This window comes from Aphelocoma coerulescens, chromosome 5 (assembly GCF_041296385.1).
Source record: "Aphelocoma coerulescens isolate FSJ_1873_10779 chromosome 5, UR_Acoe_1.0, whole genome shotgun sequence".
NCBI lineage: Eukaryota > Metazoa > Chordata > Aves > Passeriformes > Corvidae > Aphelocoma > Aphelocoma coerulescens.
This window is the reverse complement of record NC_091019.1, coordinates 58,686,330-58,711,283: the sequence shown is the minus strand read 5'-3', so window position 1 is coordinate 58,711,283 and position 24,954 is coordinate 58,686,330. Positions and strand designations below refer to the sequence as shown.

The 24,954-nt window shown below is 40.1% G+C and overlaps 2 long non-coding RNA genes across 2 annotated transcripts in view; one reads left to right on the top strand and one right to left on the bottom strand.

The window, feature by feature from the left end:
• Window positions 1–24,954, bottom strand: part of LOC138110878 (uncharacterized) — a 68,719-nt gene that overhangs the window by 15,993 nt on the left and 27,772 nt on the right. The gene's annotated exons all lie outside the window — the stretch shown is intronic.
• On the top strand, window positions 9,010–12,657 carry LOC138110877 (uncharacterized). The gene is made up of 2 exons (XR_011151133.1): window positions 9,010–9,105; window positions 12,431–12,657. It is a non-coding gene; the product is annotated as an uncharacterized lncRNA (long non-coding RNA).

Genomic DNA, 24,954 nt, shown 5'->3' with positions numbered 1-24,954 from the left:
AGAAAATGAAATTATTTAAGGGCTTTATCTGATTTAGGGCCTTAGTTTTCCCTCCCCTTTTGGTTCCCAGTAGCCCTGTTCCTGGAACCAAACTGCCAGGTCCCCTAACAGCAATAACTGTTTTTTCTCCCTGCTGGAATCAATGCTTTCCCAGTGGGAGTGCAGGGTGATGCCACCTCTGCCAGGAGGGGAAAACAGAGCAACTCCCCTCAGTCCCACCTGCCAGGTGAAAGGAGTGTTGCACACTCTTCCCCACAGGGCAAAACCTGACCACTGCTGCTGGACCTGAAAGAGAAAATTAAGCCTCTGGGGTTTCTATTTCCCTGATTTAATTTCCCTGTTAAAGCAAAAAGAGAAAGAGAAAAGAGAAATGTGTTCAGCAAAAGAGGTTGGAATCAGAGCATAGGCTTCATACCAGAGCACAATCTTTCTAAATAGATCTTCAGCTTTATTTCTACCATTATTAGGTTAAGGGCAAATTGACAAAATTCGCATCTTACTGCAGTTTCAGTAACGAATGTGCTGGAAAATGGGATTTAATTGGCAGCTCTTCTAATTATATTACTTTAAATGCCAGAACAACTAATCAAAGAAACTATTTGTAAGGATCTAGAAGATAAGGAGAAGATGAGTTATAGCCAGCGTGGATTTGTCAAGAACAAATTTTGTCACACCAATGTAATTTCCTTCCCCCACAGGATAATAGACCTTGCAGACATGGAAGAAGAAGTAGATGATATATATCTTGAGCCCAGTAAGTTTTCTGACACTGTCTCATATAACATTCTGATAAATAAGAGAAGAAAATGTGGACTAGGGGAAATCAACTAGAAAGTGAGTGCAAAACTGGTTAGAAAACCATATTGAAGAGAATAATTATTCATGGTTCACTGTCAAAGGCTGCATCAAGTGGGTTCCACAGAGGTCTCTCTTGGCCTGATACCATTCATTGAGAATGAACTGGATGATAGAAGGGATTGTGGCACTATCAAATTGCACATTGTCTGCTCCAGGAAAGGACTAATGTTCCAGAAGAGGAAAAATAGGACGCAAATCAAGCAAAGTAACTGTTATATGATACAGTGACCCAGCAGTAGAAGCTAGGAATAATTGACTTGGTACTGCAGCTTTCTAGGTAAGGATGTGTGTGTTACAGTTAGAAGATAAACAAGAAAACTGAAGAATAACATTTTTTTCCCCTTTACACAACATGTGTAAGCCCTCAGGTCACTTCATCCAATTAGGTTTTGGCCACTTAACTTTAAGGAATATGTAGGCCAATGAGGTCCAAACAAGAGCAACAGAAAAAAAAACCAAAAATCTGGGCATCTGGCAGAAGGAACTGGGCCTGCACAGAGAGAAAAAGATTGATGCAAAACACAGCAGTGGTCTCTGTGAGTGATCATTGTAAAGAGGATAGTCTCTTCCCTGTGACCACAGTGAAGAGGACAAGAAACAAATTTCTCTTCCTAATTTAAGACGAAAGTTTCATTTTAGACATTCAGAAAAAAATTCCGGTGTTAGAGATTTAAACAATGGAATAGGTTCCTTGGGGATGCTGTGGAGTTTCCACCACTGAGACAAGATCCATGTACAACTTGATGTTGTTCTAGAGTAGGGAATGGACTAGATGACCTCTAGAGACTTCCTTCCAATCCACTTTTATATAATCCCATGAATTCTATGAATATCACAATCTAGTCATGTTTAATAAATTAAACTGTAAAGGAGAAAAAAAATCTCCTAAACCCAGAGCTAGGTCTGAAAACACTTAAATGTAGTAATAGGCCATAAATTTACTTTCACCCCCTAAGGAGATTTTATTGTCACAAAGACTAACATACCAGAAACCTCTTCTAATAGTTAAATAACTACAACACACTGGCAGGTTCTTTGATTCATATCCTGGCAGAAGTTGTTTATAGAAAAAAATTGGTTGCATCAGAAATACAGGTTAGGTCAATCTTCTGAGCTTTACATGTCTCCAAAATGTCTCTAAATCCTCATATGCCTTAAAAAGGAACACCCCAACTCCAGACTAGTGCTGAAGGGCACTTTGAGTTATTTTTGCCCTATTCCTGTGCTCGTTGCTTCTCACAATAACATTTAAATACCCTACTACAAGAATGAAGGGAGAGATGATGCAGACAAGTTGCATGTGACCTCATCACTAGCCAGAGAACAATACATACTGTGCCCATTTTCAGTGTCAGACATCCATATCTTATGTAAAGCAGAAAGCACTTTATCTATAAGTTAATGGAAGGGACCCTGAGGGGTTTCCTTTCTATACCATGAGTACAAAAGAGACAAAAAGAAACTTTCTAATTAAAATCTTCCTAAGAATGTGTGGTTTCAAGGAAAGAAATAATTATTGCTATAAAATGTCATACCAGTAAAGCAATCCAAGTTATCAACTAGGGTTTTCATTTTCTCTTTGCATCACTGAGCAGATTCCATAACATATTTTCATGTAAATGCCTAGGTTTCATTCTTTTTCACTTGGTTTCACTGCAGTATTTTAGGGGAGTGAGACCTCTTGCTCTTTTTGATGCGCAAAACCTGGTGGAGGGAAATAAAAGCTACCAACTACTTTCTGTCTGGAGTGAAACTAGGCAATTCACTCAATGAGTTTGAGCTTCAGAGAAAATAAGGTACGAATGAGCAGCCTCTGTCAAAGCCTGTACCCCAGCAGTTCATGGGGTTCACACAAGACACATTTGTTCAGAGCAGTCCCAAGGGGACAATGCAAGCCCTGTTTTACTACCACAGGGAATAAAGTGGTATCAAATAATGAATACGAGTACTTCCCTTCTGAACTCAGCCCAAAGCACTTTAAAAGTTTTCTAATATAAAATAATATACCATGAAGTGGAAATCTTTCTGATATTTTGTCATTTTAAGCTGTGGTAATATATTTTCCCTGGGAAAATATAACTCTGCACTCATTGTGTGCTTTTTTGTTTTCTGTTTAATCTGTGATGCATATCTGAATGGAATTTTTGCCTGTAATTCTATAAAATTTACTCTGAATCACTGCTTATGCTCTGCTGATCACAACTCTGGTTTAAGGATTGGCTCTTATTTTTCAATCTTCTCTTCACAGCCCTTTTGCTCTAGTAGAATGTGAGGAGTTAGAGGGAAAAACTTTGCGCATTTAACTCTTTGTTTCCCATGGTCTGTGGTATCTTGTTATCTCACACGGGCAAACAGGAAATCATACTGCTGGAACGACAGATTTAGTAAAGCTGGTAGACCAACAGAGGTGCATGGATTGATATTTGTGCCCTTCAAAGTTTTTTAGAGTTATCTACTATGTTGCAGATGTGACAGATATGGTAAATGTTATAAAAGAACAAGGACAAGGGGTAATGGTTTTAAACTAAAAGAGGGCAGGTTTAGATTAGATATTAGGAAAAAAATTACTGTGACGGTGATGAAACACTGCCATAGGTTGCTCAGAGAAAGTTGTGGATGCTCCATCCCTGGAAGAATTCAAGGCCAGGTTGCATAGGGCCCTGAACAACTTAGTCTAGTGGAAAGTGTCCCTGCCTTTGGCAGAGGTTTGGAACTAGATGATCTTTAAGCTCCCTTCCAACCAAATGATTCCATGGTTCTATGATTCTATGAAGTAGGACCAGCTTGATCCTCAGCTGGTGCACATTTATTTAACTGTGAAATCCTGAGTTAAGGTTTATACACCTGTATGTCAGGCCAGACTTAATCATGGCTCTTGACCATAAACTTTTGCCACTGCCCTCCAATGGTCACTGTTCTAATGGGTGTTTAAAAATTGCACAGATTGAAGAAGCCTCATGTAATTTAATTCAGCTTCTGCAGGAAAGAGGTTCACCTGTTTTTAGCCCAAATGAAGTCTGACTTCATTTCCAAAAGTGATTTTAAAACAAAAAGCATGACAACTACACGAAGGCAAAATTGGGCCCCGCACTTACAATCACTTAGCATCTCCCCAGGTGGAAAATTACATTATTACATCAGCTGCTAAGAAGACAGTGTTCCTTCTCTAAGTTTATAGTCTGTTGAAGCTACCTCTATTGGGATACTTTAAAAGCTCAAAAATCATAGGGAAAGTCCATGATTCATCCATGCTTGAATAATGTATAGGTGGAGAAACTATGTTTAAAGAATGTCACAGAAGAAGTGACTGGAGTTGTAGCTCCTCTGTTTCTAACAACAGAGCCCCCCTACACAGGCTGCAGTCCTTGCAAGGTGAAGGAAAGAAAGTGCATGAGGTAAAGATTGAGGAGGAAAGAAATGTCAGAAAGAGGTGTGAGCTTTAAGCAGGACATTCAGTGGTCTGGGTTAATGCCTGGGAGCTCCTCTCTACATGGGACAAGAGCAAACCAGACGTCTGAAATACCCTGCCAGAAGCAAACTAAGAATATCTGGAGTCCCTCTGCCTTTGAAGTAAACATGACTTTAAACGTGAATACATAAAACAGAGCACAGCTATTTGTAGGAAATGAAATGTAAATGAAATGGGATGAGCTTCCATGAAATAGCAAGAAAACAAAGAACACCAAGCAAACAAACAGGAATGTAAGGAAAACACAGTCAGCATTTGTAATACATTCATTAACAGTGCTTTTTACTTCTGAATGCCCTTTATTTGCTGGCCTCAGAGTCTGCAAACATTAAGGATTTGTCCACAGAGAGGCTGTGGTAGTAGATGATTTATTTATTCTGCTGTCACTTTTGTCTCTGCTTATCCTTCTGCAGTGTCAAGTCTATTTACACTCTTTATGGATGTAGTGTGCTCTGGTGTGTGTGTAAAGATGTGGAATCAAACCAGGACTGTTCCAGAGCAGGCCTATTCAAAAGCAAACGTGCTCTGTCTGCACAGCTCACACAAGGAGCCCCACACCCAGCACTGGCACAACTGGCAAACCCCACAGACCCAGCAATTACAAATCCCAAGTACTCACCACCAGCACCAACTCCTGCTTCACCCAGATGTCTATTGAGACCATTCCTCACAAGCATCCACCAAGCTGCATGGGAAATCAGGGAAGATCTGCCTAAAACCCTGCCACTGGAAGCTACCAAGTCCTGTAAGTCTTTGGGGTCTTTTGAAAAGTCTGGGCTCGGTGCCTGACATTGTGGCTTTGATATGGTTGGGATACACACCTGGCAAGTTCTCCTAGCTTTTACTTCTCCATTTTAAAGAAAGATATTATTTAAATAACACCTGAGCATTAGCAGCTACCACAAGGATTATTTGTACATAACAGTGGTCTAGAAAAGAAGATTTTTTTAAGTGATACCAAAAAACCCTGCTTCTTTTGTGTTGACATTTTTTTTTCTCCTTTCGTGGGGAGTTCAGTGTCTGTGAGAAGTGCTTGGAAATCCCATTTTCTTAAAAAGCAGGTGGAGGAAATCAAGTGTTGCTGTAGTGGTACAGTCAATCCCAACATGTTGCAAAAGCCTTATCACTTTACATTACACACCCTGATGAGATACAGGTGGAGAGATCTGTGTCTAAATGGTTTCACGGAGGTAAGAGGGTCACACATGAAAGTAGCCCCTCTCCCTGCAAGGCAGCATGTTCTCCCAGGAGATAATCAGGATTTTCTTCCTGAAACAGTTAGTTGTTCTCTCTGTTTAACAGCCCCTAACACACAGGAAAGGCCAGGGACATATTTTTTAGATTTGATTTTCGTGAGAGCTCAGGGAAAATTGTGGGGACTAGGAGACCGGGTGCATGGGAACCAATACTTTGATGTTTCCATTCTGCTACTACCTTTATATTTGTGCTTTCTCTCCAAAATGATGGATTCATTATGCTGCAACACCTGCTTTAGGCATTTTGCAGCTGCCATGGCAGAAAATGTACGTATATTACACTGTCACTGAACTGAGCTGCACTTACTGCTTCCTTCCCACATAGGGGAAGATGACAGACCTGTTTTCCCCAGCATGTTTCTTACACAGAGATGGTGCTTTGTTAATAAGCCAAGCCCAGTATTTTAACTACTGCGAGGTGAAGGGTTGAAGCAGTAATATGCCTTAAGGTCATGTGGCACACGGTCATATTTTAATTACCACTGCCTGAGGCTATCTCCACAGGTATGTTTCCTTCCTGCATAAAACATGAACCTGGGAGAGATTTCAAAACACACTGTCAAATAGTCTGTGACTCCAACAGGATGTACACAGTATCAGACTTTAATCCAAGGGCAAATTTTATTTCAGTGTTTTATCTTGAAGGCTCAGAGAGGTGAGAGAAAAAAAACATTTTTCTATCGGTAAACTAATAATGTTTAGTAACACAAGATGTGTCATATGTTCTAGAGATCTTTCATTTCCTTAATAAATACCCAAGCACAGCAAGTTCTCAACACCAATATCCTTTCAATAAAAGGTAACCTTATATGGTCACTACATGATACATGATTTATAAGATGTCATGTTAAAGTAAACTCAAACTCAACAAACACACTCAGTAAAGGAAATGGTTGTCTGGCTCCATATGGTGTTTTCATGTTTCTATTAAAACCAGACTATTCAAACACTGTGGATACCAGCACAGGTTCTAGCTCTAAAGGAAGGATAAAGAGAGTCTTATCCATACCATCTGTATCAATAGCATAAAAATTGCTGGCAACACATGAATGTGGTTAAAACACTTAGGGTCATCTTACTGTAGGGGATTAAAAGACATTGCTCCCACAGACTGGTTCGCTCAAAGAGCTATCATGAAAGTGGATCAGTGAAACCCTTTGCTAGCCAAATATCACAGAAAAAGGAAGAGGTATAGCTGAACTGGAAAGACCATTTCTTTTGATACAACCTCCTTTAAAGTAGGATGTAGCACTGCAGAAGTTGAAATCTAATCTTCACCATAATACTTGACACTTAAATCCAAGGTCCAGATTTTTGTCAAGTCATGCTATTCTGACTGAAGATCTTACACTGCCTCTGCTAGCACCTTCAATCTACAAATTTATCCTGCACCTTAAATTAATAAAAACTTCCTCATTTATTATGGATGATCAAAAAAAGAAATCTAGGACACTGAAATAATTTTTCACTGGCTGTTCCCCAGTTCTCCCTGCCAGGTGGATCCCAGGGAACACACTCCTACAACAGGCTACTCCAGGGACTCCCAAGCTCAGCCCTTGCCAGGCTCCACCCAGACACCAGCAAAGGAAACCTGATGTAAACAGAAGGTACCTGAATTATAATTTTCCTTCCCTACAGAGGGCAACCCTTCACCACTTCAGTGAGCGAGGGGCTACCATATGTCTCGGTTCAGGCCCAGGAACACACTGCATCCCCTCAGCATAATGAAACCAAAGAGAGGAACAGATTTCAATGCATGTCACAGCAGGTCACTGCATTTGCTCGGTAGTGTGCTGCACAAAGCTCACATAGTTGCTTTTTAAATTATTTTTAAATTCACTGCCAAACCATGCTGCTGCAAAGCCCAGCTGATCTGAGAACCTGCAATAAACTCAGTGATGTACAAGACCTCACAGACTTTGTAGGGGAGGACTCATCCCCTACATTTTCAAGATGCTCTTTTCACTGCACCTTAAGTTACCTTAATGCTTTGAAGCGTTTCTCTCTGCCTGGATATTAATGTATTTACCATGTACTTTTGACTCAAGAGTTTTGGTTCATTCACTTCTATGGTCATTAGCCTTATGCATCTACCACTATTTCTCTTTTATTAACACAAGTGCTTTCAAGAACTTGTGATAATGAGAATGGCAAAGACCCAGAAAACACTCTCAATTCTTTGAACCTCACTCACATCATATTACAAGGCTAATAGTGTCTCTACTCCACTTCAATTTGTAAGTATTACAACCTGTAGAATAAGTAGTACTTAATGACTAACTCCTCCCCTCCCTCTTGTCTCCCTCTGTTAAAAACTACAGCACACAGCAGCTTTTCTTTGAGCTACAAACACCATCCATGGGTCTTGTGTATAATGGTCCAAAGGTTTTCCATTTAACTTTCTATGTACGGGACCCAACCCCTGCTCAGTCAGAGCTACCAATGGAGCCCAGGGGGCAAAAAACCATCTCCTTTATCCCTCCCCTCTACAGGACACAGGCATGAGAGCTGAGTGTGTATTGGTACATGAGGGACTGAGGAACATCTTCCTGACTGCAGCAGGAAGCAGCTGCTTCTTATTAGGTTGAGGAACTTCGATCCAGCTTTTCAGCTCCTACAACTTTCCTGGGCTGTAATTTTGGGGTTGCATGTGGGAAGCTCTGAACCTTGTTGCCACTCTGGGTTTTATCACAGACAGAAGACATGGGCTTCTTCCTGCCAGAACAATATCCTAACCACAAAGCCCACCCTCCCTTTCATCTGGTCAGTAATGTCTATTCCTACATCATGGCAATGCTTACTGCTGTCCTTGTGCTGAGCCAAAGCTGCTGATCCCGGTAGGATCTCAGCCTTCATCAGCTAAAGACTGAAGAACAGCAGGTCCTATTCCCTGCATCATCCCTCTGGTACAGTGCAAAGCAGACATGCCTAATCCACAGAGCAAGGCAAGAGCATGATATGTAGAGGTCTTCAGCCTCATCTGAGACGAGGAAGAGGCTCGGCTCACAGCACACTCATGTTGTGGGTGTTAGAGAAGAGGAAAACAGGGGTTTGGGGGTGCCTCCTGCATGTTTAGTAGAAGGAAAAGTGGTAGAAATTTTTAAGGAGACACTTTCTGCAAGAGAAAACTAGAACAAGCTGAGGAAAGAACCTTTTTCCTATTGTTTCTCTTCAGAATGATGGCATCCTGACTGCCAACATCCTGGCTTCACTCAAGTGGTGGAAATTTGCCACTAGGGAAGATAAGGCCCTTAGTTTTCCTGACAGTGGTTTATGTAAAAGGATGCACCAGGAAGAAGGGCACATACTGCCACATTAACATTGAAGTTTCTACAGCTGGGTGGACCCAGGCCTGCCTCAATTGCCAGCACAATGTCTCAGTTAATTACTGTGACAATGGTGAGGCACTGCATGGGTAGCCCAGAGAAGCTGTGGATGCCCCCTTCCTGGAGATGTTCAGGGTAAGGCTGGATGGAGCTTTGAGCAACCTTGTTTGGTGAAAGGTGTCCCTGACCCTGGCAGGTGAGTTGGAACAAGATGATCTTTGAGGTCCCTTCAAACCCAAACCATTCTGAGATCATATGAGTTAGCTATTCCATGGGCTGACTAACAGGCATGGACATTTTAGGTGGGCATTGTTTTTTCAGGATATTGGTTATGGCTGTTTGCTGCTTTGGAGTGGTTTTGTCTATGGGCTGTTTGTGCAATAGTACTTGGGGCAGGGGAGTTGCTTGTAAAAACAAGTTGCATAAGTGAGACAACAAAAATTTCTACTTGCTACTGACACGGGCCCCTTTATGATTTGTTCATGTCCAAAACTGAGTGTAGTGTGAGCTACACTTGCAACTGTGCTCACCCACCCAGGATTTAAGTTACACTAATACATTTCAGCACAAATTAACGTGTTCATCTGAACTTCAGGCCAATTTCATTGTAGTGGCACAGAAACAAAGTGACTGAAGCATCTGCCAACAGTCTCAAGCACAGGGCAACAGTATGCACAAGCATTTGGAAGAATTTTAAAGAAGAGTATTCTTCCTTAGCTTATTATCTTGCTATTTACTATGTTGGAACCAAGATTAAAATGCTTTAGTGTCTACTGAAGCAGTATATATGGGATCTAACAGCATGTTATTTTGTGCACACTGTTTAACATTCTTTATTGCTCCAACTCATAAGGTTTATTTGAAATCAGTGGAGGAATTCATCCCATCCACCATTTACCCAGCCATTATCAGCTACTGCAAAAGTGCCGTGTGTAGAATAAACACAAGTTATTTATGAGCTTTTGCAAGCGTGCAAACTCCTGATAGAAAATTATGTTTTTAAGATCCATTACTATTTATGGCATCTGTGTGTCACTCTATGCAGCTGCATTCTGTATGGAGGTTGCTCCGCAGGCAAGGTCGCTCCTGGAAAGAACAGTAGCTACCTGGTTTTACTTGACTTTTGAATTGGTTTATGCTTGATTCCAGCCTTCTTTTCTCTCTCTCTCACCCCCCTCCACTCAGGCAAAAGTCCTTGTTCTTTTGCTGGTGTCTATGGTAAGCGTGGAGTTGAGGGAAAATTAAACCCTACCTCATGTTTTGATCAAACCCTAGTCAAGTCGAGGGGAAGTTTTTCTGTCAGAGGGGAAGACTGATGATGGAGTAGGTTTCCCAAACTCCAAGAAATTTCCAACATGGAACCTCCATAAAATGTTAGGCAGAGATTGGCCAGGAATAATTTAGATGGCAGGTACACAGATGTGAAAGAGAGAGTCCAGTTCAGTGGATAATGAACCACTTCTCATGGGAGTATTGTTTGGCTCAATTTGAGTCACAGACCAATGCTCACCTACAGGCAATTCCTGACTGTCAGCTGAGTGGAGGAAACTCCTCTAAATTCTCCAGCTAAATACAATAGAGCACTGTTTTTCCAATATTTCCACTTGTTCCACGTGTTTTGTTTATGTTTGATGCATTAACACAATTTACATTCTCCTCCTCCACCTTTGTGAAATTTTCCCTTGTCTTGCTACTCAGCTAGAGACAGGGGTGCATGTAATAGCTAGTGATTGCTTCAGATGAGCAATTTCAGAGGAAAGGTTTAGTGCAGCTTCATGTTTCATCTTCCCAGAACCTTGGTGACACCTCGTCTGGAATACATGGTTTGCATCACATCTCTCTGTGTGTATTCCCAAGGTTTGATTATCTGAGCTCTTGGAGGAAATAAATGCCAAGAGCTATGTACCTTTGCTAACTAGCATTCTTCTGCTGGTTTTGCATAATCAAGCAGCACCTTTCATCCTACAATATATTTAAAATGTCTTTTAGACAAAGCCCAATCTGATGAGGCTGACTCTGCAGCAGCAGGGAGCGTGCATGGTACATTGGGCTTTAGAGTAATGGTTTAGATCTCTCTACAGCATGTAGCACACATAAGCTTTGAAGCATAAAAATCATAAATGATTAACCTACTTGATTTCACATAAATGATAGAAATATGCTCTTCATGGTTTATTTTATTGTCTAAAAACAAAGGCATTCTGTGATCATGTGATGGTGTCTCTTTATGGTCTTTAGTGATTCTAGTCCATTTTGTTTTAACTGCCAATTTTTCACTGTATTAATTGCTAATTATTATATATTTGTATACATGACACTTCAATTATCATCATGTGAGCATAACTGTTTGGATTGAATATTGTCTCATCTCCATGAACTATTTCCACTACAAGCTAGGAAGCCTTAAAGAAATTGCATCCAAACATTTTTCTTTCTTATTTTTATTAAAAAGATTTTTCAAATAAGAAATAATCTTACTAAAACATCCAGCTTGCAAGAGAACTCAAAGAGTCTTTGTAAGGAAAACTAATCCAGCATTTGTTAACTTTTTAATAAGCAAAATTTCAACTCAAAATTTGAGGGAAGATCTGATACTCTGAAAACAAAAAAGTTAATGCACATCAATATAGACATTTCCAATGCCAATTAAAAAACCAAACAACAATTCCCAAGAGCTTCTCTGAGATCTACAGGTACCTTAAAAATAAAACAGTGTACAATTTTATATTTACCTATCATAAAATTGGGTTCATTACCTCATCTCCTTGCCAAGTGAGAAAAGCAGGTGGAACCTGCTTAAAGAGAGCTGAGACAACCAGGAGATTCTGGAGACAACCCAAAAACATATCCCCAGTGTCACATACACATGAGCCCATCCAGAGAACTAAACATGTTCAGTCGTGCATTGATGTACCTGAGCCTCATCTGGAGGCATGATCTAAAATATGCATCTCTCCTGCAAACTAAGAGGCAAAGATAAATTCCCCCACTTTGTTTGAAACGCTGTTTTCTTGACCTCTGGTATATAGAAAGATTTATATAAATAGAATTTCTCTTTCTGCTTGCTTCCTTGTCCTGGAGAAATATGTATAAATAAGAGATCAAAGATTCTGTACAAACATTCAATATAAAGCTGACAGGCTGCAAAAGCAGAGCTTCTTCCCCTGTGTCTCAGAGAAGAGTGACTCAGGAAACCCCTGGGACTTTGCAGAGCTGCTTCCTCCCCTAGACTATACCCTGCAAGGGAGGTCTTTTTTAATTTCATCTTCATTTCAGTGGTGCCTTTGAAAATGTAAATAAGTCAGAATGATTAGGTGGTAAATGGTTTATATTAGATGCAGCAAGATATTTTTTGAGTACCTTGGATACTTTAGAATTACATGGTGTCATCTGTGCCCTGATCTTGTTCTTCTGGAGGCTGCTGAATTCCCAAGTGGCAGTGAAGATGGAGGACTTGCAAACTTTAGCTTTGTCCAGCCCCTCCAAAGCCCCCAAAAAACTATTTTTTTTTTGTTTTTCAGATAAGATCCTATCAGACAACATGGCATTTCCTGCTTTATCCTTACTTTTTTTTGTTTGAATGTCTCATCAGTTACATCCCATCATCCCAGCCCGCTCTGCAGATTCCACTGAGCAAATAAGGTCCAGCAGGAAGATATTGATGGCTTTATCAGTATGAAATACTCACAATGCATCACCTGCATGCTTAGGAGTGTAATGCTGACAATAAATATGATAATAGTTGTCACACATCAGTGAGAGAAATGTTGTGCTTCCAAAGCACTGAATAAATTGCATTTTCCTTTATTTATTCAGTGCAATAGATGGCACAAAGATGGTAGAACCAACTAACCATTTTGACATGTTTACAAGGCTTTTAAATCATGGAATGGATTATTGTAGTGCTGAAAGTGTTTGGCAAATGCATTTTATGCACAGCACATTCTGCTTGAAGAGGCAGGTTTTTAATTTACATTTGTTAGAAACTCCCATGACAAGGAAGGATTGTGTGTCAAAGAGACCTTTAGTAACAAACACAGTAACCTGCATTGCTGCATCTGATCTGCTTCACATGCAACCACACAACTTAGCAGAGAGGAGGCGTGAGAGTCAGAAGAAATATGCAGGTGCCCATGAATCACCTTACTGGCTGTGTAGCCTGTTATAAACTCAATCCACAGTAAAGTCCAAGCATGGTCAAGCTGTTTCTCTTGAGTGGGTTCACAAAAACACCCAATGGTGAGTTTGTATCCAGAGATCCCAGCTAATGAATCTCCTTTAATGGTCCTTCCCCACCTCCAAAATCTGGGTTTAATAGAACAAATTTATACCCATTTGACCCTGATGTAACAAGGTGCTAAATATTTCCCGCAACAAGTTCCAGACTTATTTTATTTCTCACTGAGTCTCAGGTATAGCCAATATGAATTTAGGACTTCATGACTGAGAAATGATAGGAAACATTCTGGTGGACCAGGCCCATCTTACATAGGGCACACACTTTATCTCACCAAACTTGAATACTCTGAAAGTGAAGTTTTGCTAAGTTCATCCATGGTCCTTGCAAGGAAAGGAAACAGGTTTGTGCAGGAGGGGAATCAGTGCTCTGAGGATCACCATTTTTTTTTTTTTTATCCCTTCCATTTCTGGATCCAGTAAACCAGATCTTCAGCAGCTGTAAGCCAAACCCATTTCAGTTGATTTAGAGCAGTTGATGGTCTGGTCAAAACTTCTAAATCAGCATTTTTAAGGCTTCAATTAACCTTGTCTGCCCCAAAATGGTGTTCAAAGATGGCAGCAGTTAACATAAATGTGAATTGTTTAAGGAATTAAGAAGCAGAAATCAAACCTGGTAAGAAATAAAGGGTACATTGTAAGCTGTTTGAAGCCTTGGTTTTCATTTAGATTGTAGTTACAGGCTAAATAACCATGGCATTCTGCCAGCAGAAGAGCTGCAGCTTTACGAAAATGTGTTGGTTTTATATGGAACAAAAACCCAAAAATGTCAGAGCACCTTGTAACAGGGGGAGATAATGAGATAAAAATGCAATGGAATAAAGAACTGAAATCCTATAAAATTCATTATAAAATGAACCAAGAGAAATTGAATACTAGAGATAGGTCAAAAAATTCGAAAAAATAGCTAGTTCTTTGTTCCCTTCACCAGAAATTAATAGCATGCACATATTTAATGTTCTCAAAGTTTAAACATGGTACTGTTTCCATTGAATTAGGCATGTATACATTATTAACATACATCAAACTACATTAAAGTAACATGAATGGTTTGATTTAAAATCCACAAATGCCTGGCAGTAATGTAGCCTCACATCAGGAAAAGAAGTGATCAGAAACCTTGCTACAAGTTTCTAGTTCTGCTGAGTAGCATTACATCCTTCATATGATTTCAGGGCACATTAAAACTAATTTCTCCTCTAAATATCTGTTGGATTTTGTGTGTTTGCTCACCCTTGGGCTTTAAGGAAAGGAGAAACAGCACCATGAGAAGTACTTGGGGCAATCTTAGAAACCACAGGCCATAGGCAGGACAAACAGCCAAGCAGTGCTAGTGGCTGCTGAAGATCTTTCTTCCCCCAACTCTTGATGCAGCTGAGCAGTGCACATGTAGAAACTCAGAGCTTTGTGCAGTCTGTGTGCTCTGCTGCCTGTGCACAGTGGGCCCTTATGCTAAATGGTCTCAAGAGAACATTATTTGTGTGTGCACTGTGTATCCATTCACATTCGAGCTTTTCTGGGCTACATGAAGGCACATGGAGCAATTTTCTTCTCCCACCCCTTTTCTCCATGCATACCCCATATTAGCATCACTTGCTGCACACACCGTTTCACAGCAGAAAAGACTGCCCTCTTCATGGCTGTACCCTGTCCAAGAGCTATTTTATAAATCATACTGTGCTACCCTTTTGTTGCTGTGGAGCACACATACACGTACCCACACTCTGTTCCTGGAGCTCTCCCCAATTTTCTTGGCTGCATTTGGTACAAGTCAGACACTGTTTAATGCTGCCCTACTTGCCAGGCTGCAGACTCTGAGTTACTATCTTTCTTTAGCCCATTCAGGACTGATCATAAGCAGAAAAACTTCCTTCCATTACGAGAAAAATTTACAGGAGTGTTCTGATAAGGACACTTCCTTCCATTACAAGAAAAATTTACAGGAGTGTTCTGATAAAGAGGGTTTTTTTTCATCTCTAATACAGTGTGCAACAGTGAAGTTCAAGAAACACGGCAGAAAAATCTTCTAAAACCAGAAACGTCATAAAAAACAGAATTACTTTAATCTGATTTCTATAAGAATGGAGGCTTATTTAATTATGCTATCTGCATGTGCATGAATTTGTCTTTTCCCCACATTGACTCAAAATTCCCCTATCAGACTCAAAATTTAAGCAAATTTGCCTAAGGGGTAGGGAATTCAAGAATGTGCTTCCATAAGTATGATGAGAAAAGGTAGACATAAAGAAAGATCCTTTTCATGTATTCACTGAAGAAATGACAGAAATAATAGTTAAATTCTTACTAAACTGTCGAGAATACCGAAGCAAAAATAGCTTGTGGTATTTTCCTACAACAAAGGATTTTTGTCTAGGTGATCATCTGAAAACAGCAAAGAATTCATCATAAAGCTGCAGGAAACCATGCTTTATCACTTCTTCTCAAGAAACTGCTTATTGTCTACTCAGAGAAATGGCAGAAATAAAGGATTCCAGCAAAATAATACATTCCTTATACTAATTTAGAATATTGCACAAGGGAATCATTTTGCAAGTTTCCATCTACTCAAACAATAGCACAGTTGGGAAACACAAAAGCCACAAGCTGCTATTCACAAACTGCTCTTTAACTTTAGTGTTGGCTTGCAGTATCCAGATGTAAAGCTTACCATAGCCCCCGTTGGTGCAAACCAGCACAGCTTCAAGAAGATTGATATAACTCCACTTGACAGTATTGAGCAAGGCCTTTAATCTGAGATATTTCACAAGAAATCCATGGAACAGCATGAGCAGAAGATCCCTGACCTGCTGGAACTCAGTATTAATGACTTCTTTTACTTTAAAAATCATGATTGAAAAACTAAGAACACCCACCCTAAAAATGAAAGCAGGAGGGGAAAAAAAGGAAACAAATAAGAGAATCCCACATTGCTGCAAAAGTATCTAGAAAATATTTTGCATTCTGCTTCTCCTAGTATCTTCCCCTAAGGACAAAGGTAATGGTTGTCCTAAACCTTAGTTTCTCCTCAACAGCTTCTTGCAGCAACTGAGAATCAACTTCTTATGTGCTTTTTCTTCAAGTTTTGATTCAACACAGATGCCCGGTTTTCCATTGTTTTTAAATCTTCTTCCCCCTTTGACACATTTTTCTTTTCTCTGCCTTCTATATCTTGAAGAATTCATTGCTTTTTTATAAGGGTCATTAAACTTTCCCTCCAGCTGCCTACCCAGGCTGATGAGATGGCAGTAACCTCCTGAGGGAGTCTGGATGTGCCTGGTGCTGCCTCAGGAAGGAAGTTGGGGAAGATGTCTTGAGGTTCCTTCTCACTTTACATTTCTGTCATTTCCACTATCTTTCCTTCTTGGTGCTGATTTTTTTTTATTTGGCCATAGATTACAAGATGCCAAATTCAGCAAAACTCTTCAGTGTATGTCCATGTTCATCCTGTCTAGGTTCAGCCTGTCTAGAAAAGTTGTCAGGAATTAACTTGATTCCCACTGGAAGGACTTCTTAAGCACCCAATAAAGGCTTTTGTCTGAATTTTGACTTTTCCTCCTATCCCTTCAGAGTGTCTCTCATCCCAGTATCAGTTTGCATGTCAGACCTTCTGGACAATCTTGTTACCAGTCACTCTCCAGCTCCTCCTTTTCCTCAGATCTGCCCTCTTCATTGTTTACATTGCAGGATTGTTTATTGATCCCTGAACAGCTCCAGCTGTGTTGCACATGTCTAGATCCAGCTGATCCCACACTCAGAGCCTACAGATTGCTGATTAATGCAGCTCTAGCTGATACACCTAGACCAAGCTGTCCTTCTAGCTGTGTTGCTCTTCCACTGCTCCTAAAAACAGGTTTGGTTATTGGTGTCCAAGAGGAAAAGGGAACTTCAACCCAAATGTAAGCAAAGAGTAGGAAGGCCAGGAAAGGGGCAGTAAAAGACTGAGGACCAACAACTGAGTACAGGTTTCCCCCACAGGGATGCAGTGAAATAGGGAGCAGATAGTTACCTCCCTCTGTCTATAGCAATGGGTGGAAATGGTTCAAATACACATAAGGACCAAATCAGCGATTTAACAACTAGATGACTTTTCTGTGAAACATATATGCCAAGAAAACAGGTAGGTTCTTTTGAGGAAGGTCTTGAAAGAAATTTTCTGGTTTGGGTTTTTTGGTTTTATTCTTTCCGAAAAAAATTTAACATGCTAGCAACCCATATAATATTCCTGTCCTGAGATATTACACTATAAGTATGTCACTTAAGTTTTTGTGGTTCTTTTTGAGACACATGGAAATAAGATTTATATTTCAAAAGGTAGGGAGGGAAAGGGCACTATTGATCCTCATTATAATAATCAGGCTTGTGCTTGCAGTTTTAATCTGTTTGTGCTCGGCAACAAAGATTTACTGTAGACGAGCCCATGTCGGTGGCATAAATATAAGGACATTACACTGGCTCTAGAAAAGACTGAAATCTGGAAATAATTTTCAGAATTTGTGGGTTGATTTTACTGCACCTGCGTGTTTAAGTTAAATTATTATAATTAGATTTTTGTATTGTGTGGTTTCTTTGTTTTTCTTTAATATGAGAACAGTTAGAGATCTTTATTGCTAGCAAAATTGGACTCCTAATAGCAAAATATCAGGAAGATGATAACATGTTATACTAAGTGACTGATTTACCCTTCTTCATGCAGGCCAATTCATTGTAATTAAAAGTTGCCACTTCAGCACATGGGTCAAAGACTAGGGCTTGTATAATCATTTTCTAAAGAAACACTGAAGAGATAGAAGAATGAGGTCTCTGCTCCCACCATCATTTGTTCTGCTTTGCATAGTTAGCAAAGCTTGTTGCTGAAATGTCTAATTTCAGCATACAATGTCTAACATACAAGGAAATTAATTTTGATCTCTGTTACAGGCTTGTTATTCCAACCCAGAGCGAATAAAAGCTGTTCTATATAACAAACAGTTGAACTGAGTCCTGAGTGCTGCAAGAGCTTCTTCATGTGCATTTAAATTCAGTTGACCTATTCACATTAAAGAGGACAGTACAGACCAGGTCATATAGAATTGGCTTCACAACTGGTAGAAAAGTCATAAGTATTCTGCTTGGGATCAGTCCTTATCTCTCTGCAGGGTAACTACCTTACCCTGGGTATTCCAAAATTTAGGGCTTGTTGTGGTGAACTCTTTGCTCATAGTATGCTGCTGCTAAGCTGGAGATGGGGCTCTTTTACCCTAATGTACATTTGTACTTGTCCTCCTGATACACATTTTCTTAATTTGAGGTTGTCTTCAGCAATTCTTAGCTTTGCCCGAGGAGCAGTTTAGTGCCAAATTCTGAGAACCAAAATACACTAAACACCAGACAACCAAGTGGGCAGGTGCAGCACTTTCTCTTCTGGAAATAACAATGGTACATGGATTAACTGTGAGACATAATTGATTTTAAGTCAATGGGCAGCTGAACCAAATAAGGCTGCCAAGTTCTTATTTTCCACTTAACACTGAGGAGGATAAAAGGGAAAACAGTGACCTAAAAAATTATATAGGTGGGTTCAAAAATTTGCAGGGCTTAGGGAACATATGAAATATGCAAAGTCTACCTGGAACAGGCAAGCAAAGAAGACAGCATGATTCAGTTTAGGATTAATCTTCAAAATCATCACCTCAGTGTGCTGCAGCAGCCAAAAAATAACAAGCAAATTTTGGACATCATGAAGCAAGTTATTGAGAAAAAGACAAAGGGAGTAATTTTAATGCTACAGCGACCCATGGTGAATGCTCACCAAGTGCGAGGTGACACAACGGATGTAGTCCTGCATCTCCAGAAGGATGTGATGAAGTTAGGGAAAAAGAAACAGATAAATGGTCAAGGGGGAGAAGAAAAAGTCTGGACTTCAGAATTTATGCAGAGGAAAGCTGAGGGGGACATAATCAAGGATTTCAGTCATGAAGGGGGTGGGTAAGCAAAGTGCAGACCCCGTTCACTGATACTGCAGAAGGGCAAGGGGACATTCAGTGAAAATAAGGAATCAGTACCACAGAGGTGAAAGACAGTGCAGACATCTTTGCATTGTGGCAGGGAACTCATCAAACATGCTACAAAGGAGGTTGTGGACACAGAGGTGTCAGCAGGGTCAGAGAGAGATTACAGGAATTTATGGACTACAGACAGGCCCATGAGTGGACACAAAAATGTCTAGGCAAGGACATACTTCCTAATCTCCCTAACAGATTAAATCTGGAAGAGGAGAAATGGGGAAGAATGCAGAATGTGATAGGCTCCAGTGCTCACCCTAACAGAATCTTCAACTGCTGGGGAAACAGCCTCAAGTGAGATAAACTGCAGCTCAGATCTATTTCTTATGTACTTAAAAATCAACTAAAAAGGCACAAGAATAGTCTATGGTGTTGATTTGATCCTACTAGAGAGGGAGTGGTAACGGCCAAAGTCAGTCTGAGTCAGAGCTGGAAATGCAAAGGAAAACAAAATATTCTTGTTATTCCCAACAAAAACAAAACCAAAAACAAACAAACAAACAAAAACAAAACAACAAACAAACAAATAGAAATTAAAAATGCTGCAGCTGGGATTGAGAAATACTGTATCAGCCACAAAAGGGGTAGGACATATAAAGCCTGTATAAAGGACAATATTTCCAGAAGACACAGTGCTACCGTATAAAGCACTGGTGAGACCTACATACAGCTTTCTTCAATCTTAGTCAAAAAAAAGCAACTCTCCAGGGAATGGAGAGTCTAAATTAGGAAGTGAAAGTAAAAAAGTGTGTGCTGGTCAGCCCAGCCAAAGAAAGCCTGAGAAGAAAGACAATTTGTTCTCTGTAAACGTATTAGTGAGGTAAATGTCAGAGGAGGAAGATGAGGTAATTAAGCTAAAGGAAAATGTTGTCACAAGAATTAATGAGCAGAGACTAACCAGAAATGTCCTCGGGGTGGACTTGCTAATTTTCAGAAGATTTCAATTCTGGAAGAGCTTTCTATTGGAGCAGGAGGAGGAAAACAAGTAGTTTTGAGCTGCTCCTTGCTCAGCCTGTAAAAGGAATACCACCTTAATAGCAAAGGACCACACTTGATGACTCAAGACACCTCTTGCTTTGCCGTGTCCCTTGCTCTCAGTGTCCCTTAATCATTGAGCACAGCCATCAAATAAGAGTGGCGAGTCCTGTGGGATTTCTTGTGTCAGGGACCTTGGGCAAGGGGAGGAGCAGCTGCCCATTACTTTTCCTGGCCCACCATCAGGCCAGCAGTACCTCATGATCAGCAGTGTCAAATGGGACATGTGTGAGGCTTTGAAAGGCTCTCCTGTTGCACCCTAAAATGGGTCTCATTAGCAGGGCACTGCAGCACGTGGTGTGGATGGGGATGTCAAAGGCACTGGACATCTCATTGTTCACCTTCTCTCGACCCAAGGTCACAATTATGTTTATTGAAGACCTGCACTTTATTTTCCTCTGGCCACTTCACTGTTGACCTTTCTACTATTTGGAGAGGTTCTTCACTCAAAGCCTGATTTCTGTTCTGTGTTTCGGCTTTTCTTCTTTCTTTATTCTCTTTTGCTTGGACCACTTCCTCCCCCTCCCCTTTTTTTCCCTACTGCTTCTACATCCAGAGGTAAGCAGAGCTGCAGTAAAGCAACTTAACACTGTATCCAGCTTTAGTCACAACTTTCCTAAGCCTTTACATGTCAAGAAACAGAGGGAGAGAAACAGGTGGAGAATCTGCTGGGCATGTTCTTTAAGCTTGCATGGCTAAAAAAAGAAAGCACAATGTGTTGAATATTTTCTTTATTTTTAAATTAGGGTAATTAAGAGTTCACTGCTTTCTCCTGTGTTACCTGGAATGCTGAATAAAACCACCAGGGTTTCAAGCTTTTCCCAATAAAGCTGATTCCTAGCTATTTTAAACACTCTCCAGGCAACAGTTTAACATTGTGTCTCTACCCATGAAGTTTTCATACTTCCGAGTCGCAGATCACAGTCCTGTGATTACTGCTATTTAAATATAGTCTAATGCAGAACATTTAAAATCTACAGGACCATGATCAACTAAACCCACATAACAGTTCTTTGAATAACAGAGAACTAAGGAATAATGGAAAGGCCACAAATATATAACTAAGCTAATATTAGGAGCTTAAGAAATCTGTTTAGTATTACAGCCAAAAGCCTAGAAAACCAAGCTTTCACTGCTGATGTGTCAGCCTTTCCAATATTCCTGCAACCTGTACTCTTACACTGCCAAGAATGACATCTGTACAAGTGTGCCCAAGGTGTCACTTGAAACAGAAGATGTGGAGAAGATATTTCAGCTGACTGGAGAGTGGTCCCCCTGCAGTCTTATCTGCTCTGCCGCTCCAGGGCAGGAAATGAATGGCCCTAAGAGTGATGTAATGTATCTATCACTGATGCAGCTTATCAAAATAAATGGAGGGCTGAAACTTTGCATCTGGGTGCATGTGGTCAGAAAAAAAATGAAGGAGATATTGATGTGCAGACATTGCCAGTCCCCCCAGCCCCCAATAAAAAGTGGTATTAGCATAGGTGTTATCTGATGTATGGATCTAAAAAAAGAAAAACCTTTTACAGTCAGTAAGTAAAGCAGATAATGGAAAATTACCAACGGGGTAGAAAGCCAATTTCTTTTGCCTGACTTCACAGAGGAACAGATCTGTGATGCAGCTGTTTTCAGCTCTCTGTCAAATTGCAAACCTGAAGTTGTCATACCTTTAACAATAAAGAGAATAACAGCCTTTTAAACTCTACTTAAAGTGTCAAGGCCTCACTCCCCACAACCACCCCACCTTTAAATCAACAGTAAAGGGTTCACTGATTTCCAGGGTAATAGGAATTTGCTCTTATTTGAATGTGACATTAACATGGATATACTGTTCTCAGGAGGACTGACTGCTATGGGCCAGAGCTGGACATTGATTTCACACCAAATTCCCCATTGATCGGGCATGGTAGGAAGTCTATTCATTGAATTGATAGCAGGATATAGCTATACAGTATTTGTTTTCCTTTTAATATACAGCTACAACAGCAAGCCATGCATGAATTTAATAAAAGAAGATAATAATCTATCCATTCTATGACCAATAGACTGAACCTGGGTGGTTATCAGACCTGCTGCTATAAATCATGTCAAATAAGAGACCCATTTTAGTTTTACCAATCAAAAGAATTCCTCTGTTTTAAATATACAGAACCTCTGTTTCTCACTCACATTCAGTAAATTGATAATTGTATTCAGTTATGGTTTATCAATGTAAAACCATCAGCAGAAGAGAATCAAACTTATTGTGCTGTTAGAAAACAAGCATTTGAAGGCAACTAAGAAGCTCTAAACAGTGAATTAAAGTATCTGTAGTATCTGTTGCAATTGTCTCTAGTTGTTCAACGTGCTCTTTCAGTGCTGCTTCCTATTCAGGATTGGAGGTTTTGCTAAGGTCACCCCATGAAGCAATGAAAGAAGATGCTTTGCATATGTTAATGCCTTCTGCTGGAAGAAGATGGCAAAATGGGCTGATGTGAATGTCATTGACAACCATTAGGGAAACAGAGTGGGTAGTGCAACTGTAAGCAGAGTGTTGTGTCTGCAGCTCAGTCTGGGAACAGATCCTTAACAATCATTTTCTGCTAGACACTTGATGGTAGATGACACAAGTGAGGCAAAAGGAATTACATGCATAATGCTTTTCAAGTAGAAAATATCTGTACTTCTAAGACATAGGCTGAAAGCTACTTTCTTAGGCACAGAACTGTGTTAAATTCAGCTCTTACTCTTCATTCAGAGAGCATCACTAAAGCCAAGAAAGGGACTCTGAGTGCAGACTACCATAAATAAGATCAAAAGCTGGGCTGGCACGTGTGGAGGTTGGTGTCTCGCAGACACCAATCTTATTTCATGGCACAAAGGAATGGCATGGCTGTTCTTACTACCATAATTAAATCAGTGCTTTGGTAAATTATATAATCTCTTCTTTCCCCTTTGCCAGCTCATGTGGAGAGAATGAAGGGGTTGCTCTCTATCATACCTGACCTAGCAAATGGGACATGGTTTTGTGCAATGAGCCTCTCAGAACAGTGCAGAATGATATCAGATGGTTGCTAAAAGAACTGAGGAGCCTAAGGGCTGCCTGCTTTTATCCCAGGGCATGACACTCCAGCACCTCCACAGTGAAAAAAGTAACATAGAAACCTGATTAAGGTAACAGGCTCTGCTGAGCTATCTAAGGTGACAGGTCAACAAGGTGAAGGAAAATAAATCTTCTACTTTTCTCTTAATCATGGCATTATAGCAATCCTTCATGATCATTTGAGTGATTTAAAATCAAGCAATAGAGTAGGAAATAAAAATATTTGGGAAAGAATTTCAAACTCACTCATAGATTCACTTACCTATGTTTAGCTGATGAGAAAAAAACAGGCTGCTGTTGGTTGCCTGCAGTTCATTCCCCAAACAGCAAAAAAGCATAGAAGATGTTAACAACATAAAAATAAGTAATGACAAGAGATCAGAAGTGCTGCAGGATGGAGGGCACAGAAACAGCAGTAAACTTGCCAATCTTAGCACTATCTATCCTTACCTGGGATAACTCCATAAATAGGAGAGATTTTTGGAAAAGGTGAGGTAGGGCTCTGGGCTTTATTCCATGCTTAATGAGAGATCTAGAAGATTTGTTAAGATACCTTTGGAAAACATGCAATTTAAGGAATCTGAAGGCAGATTCTGAAAGTCCCATCACTGATCCAGAGATGATTAGGTAGGGCAGAGCAGAGATCAGCACTATCATGGGTGCTGGAAGCACCATTCAGAGCTTCATGGGGATCAGGGAACAGTGAGGAAAAGTCCTCTAAATGAAACTCAAGACAGAGAAAACCTTGGAAATAGGGGGGGGGGAAAGTATTTGTTTTCATTGTACAGAACACAAACACAGTTGCTTGTACGAATACAAATGTTTGCTTGAGGCCAACATGTGGCAGCAGCATCTCCTGTTACCTAAGACACAATCAAAAGACAGTTTAAACCTAGCTGTGACCTAACCTACACTGCAGCTTTCATCTGCCCATCTATATGAACTTTTTCACCCAAGATTCACAGTGCTTGAGACTGGAAGGGACCATTACATGGCCTGACCACCCCTACCACTACATTTTATCCAGTTACTAAACCAAACACCTAGTAATTGTCTAAGAAATAGCTAAAACACTGATGCTCAAAGGATCTTTTACCCTGGACTGAAAATCTTGGGGAATGGAGGATGTCTGTCCCAGGAACATATTCTAACATTTAATCTTACTGATAGTTAAAAAAAACTGCATTTAATCTAAATTCATCTCTCTTCAGTTTCCAGCAATTGATTCATTTCTTTTTCATAGGATTTTCTACAATTGGTTGAAGAGCTCTTCAGTACCTTCATTTTCTCCTTGTGAAGGTACTTACACACTGCAGTGAAGTCACTTCTCCCACCTGGTAAGATTCAGCTCGTGAAGATCTATTATTATAAATATGACTGGAAAGATGATCCATGTTCTCTTAGATCTTCCCAAGTCAGGGATATTCTTTTTCCCCACTAAAAAATGAAATGGAATTACTGTAACCTGCAATTCTAAAAGCAATATTTTTTCCTATTTACTCCCAAATTATAGGTGATAAATTTGATGTTTGATAGCATTAAACATACCAGCAATATCTAAATACATAAAAGCTTTCATTTATCATACCTTCCCTTTGATGACTGTCATTCAAGATGAGCTTTCTGAGCACTAAATGGAAACCATTTT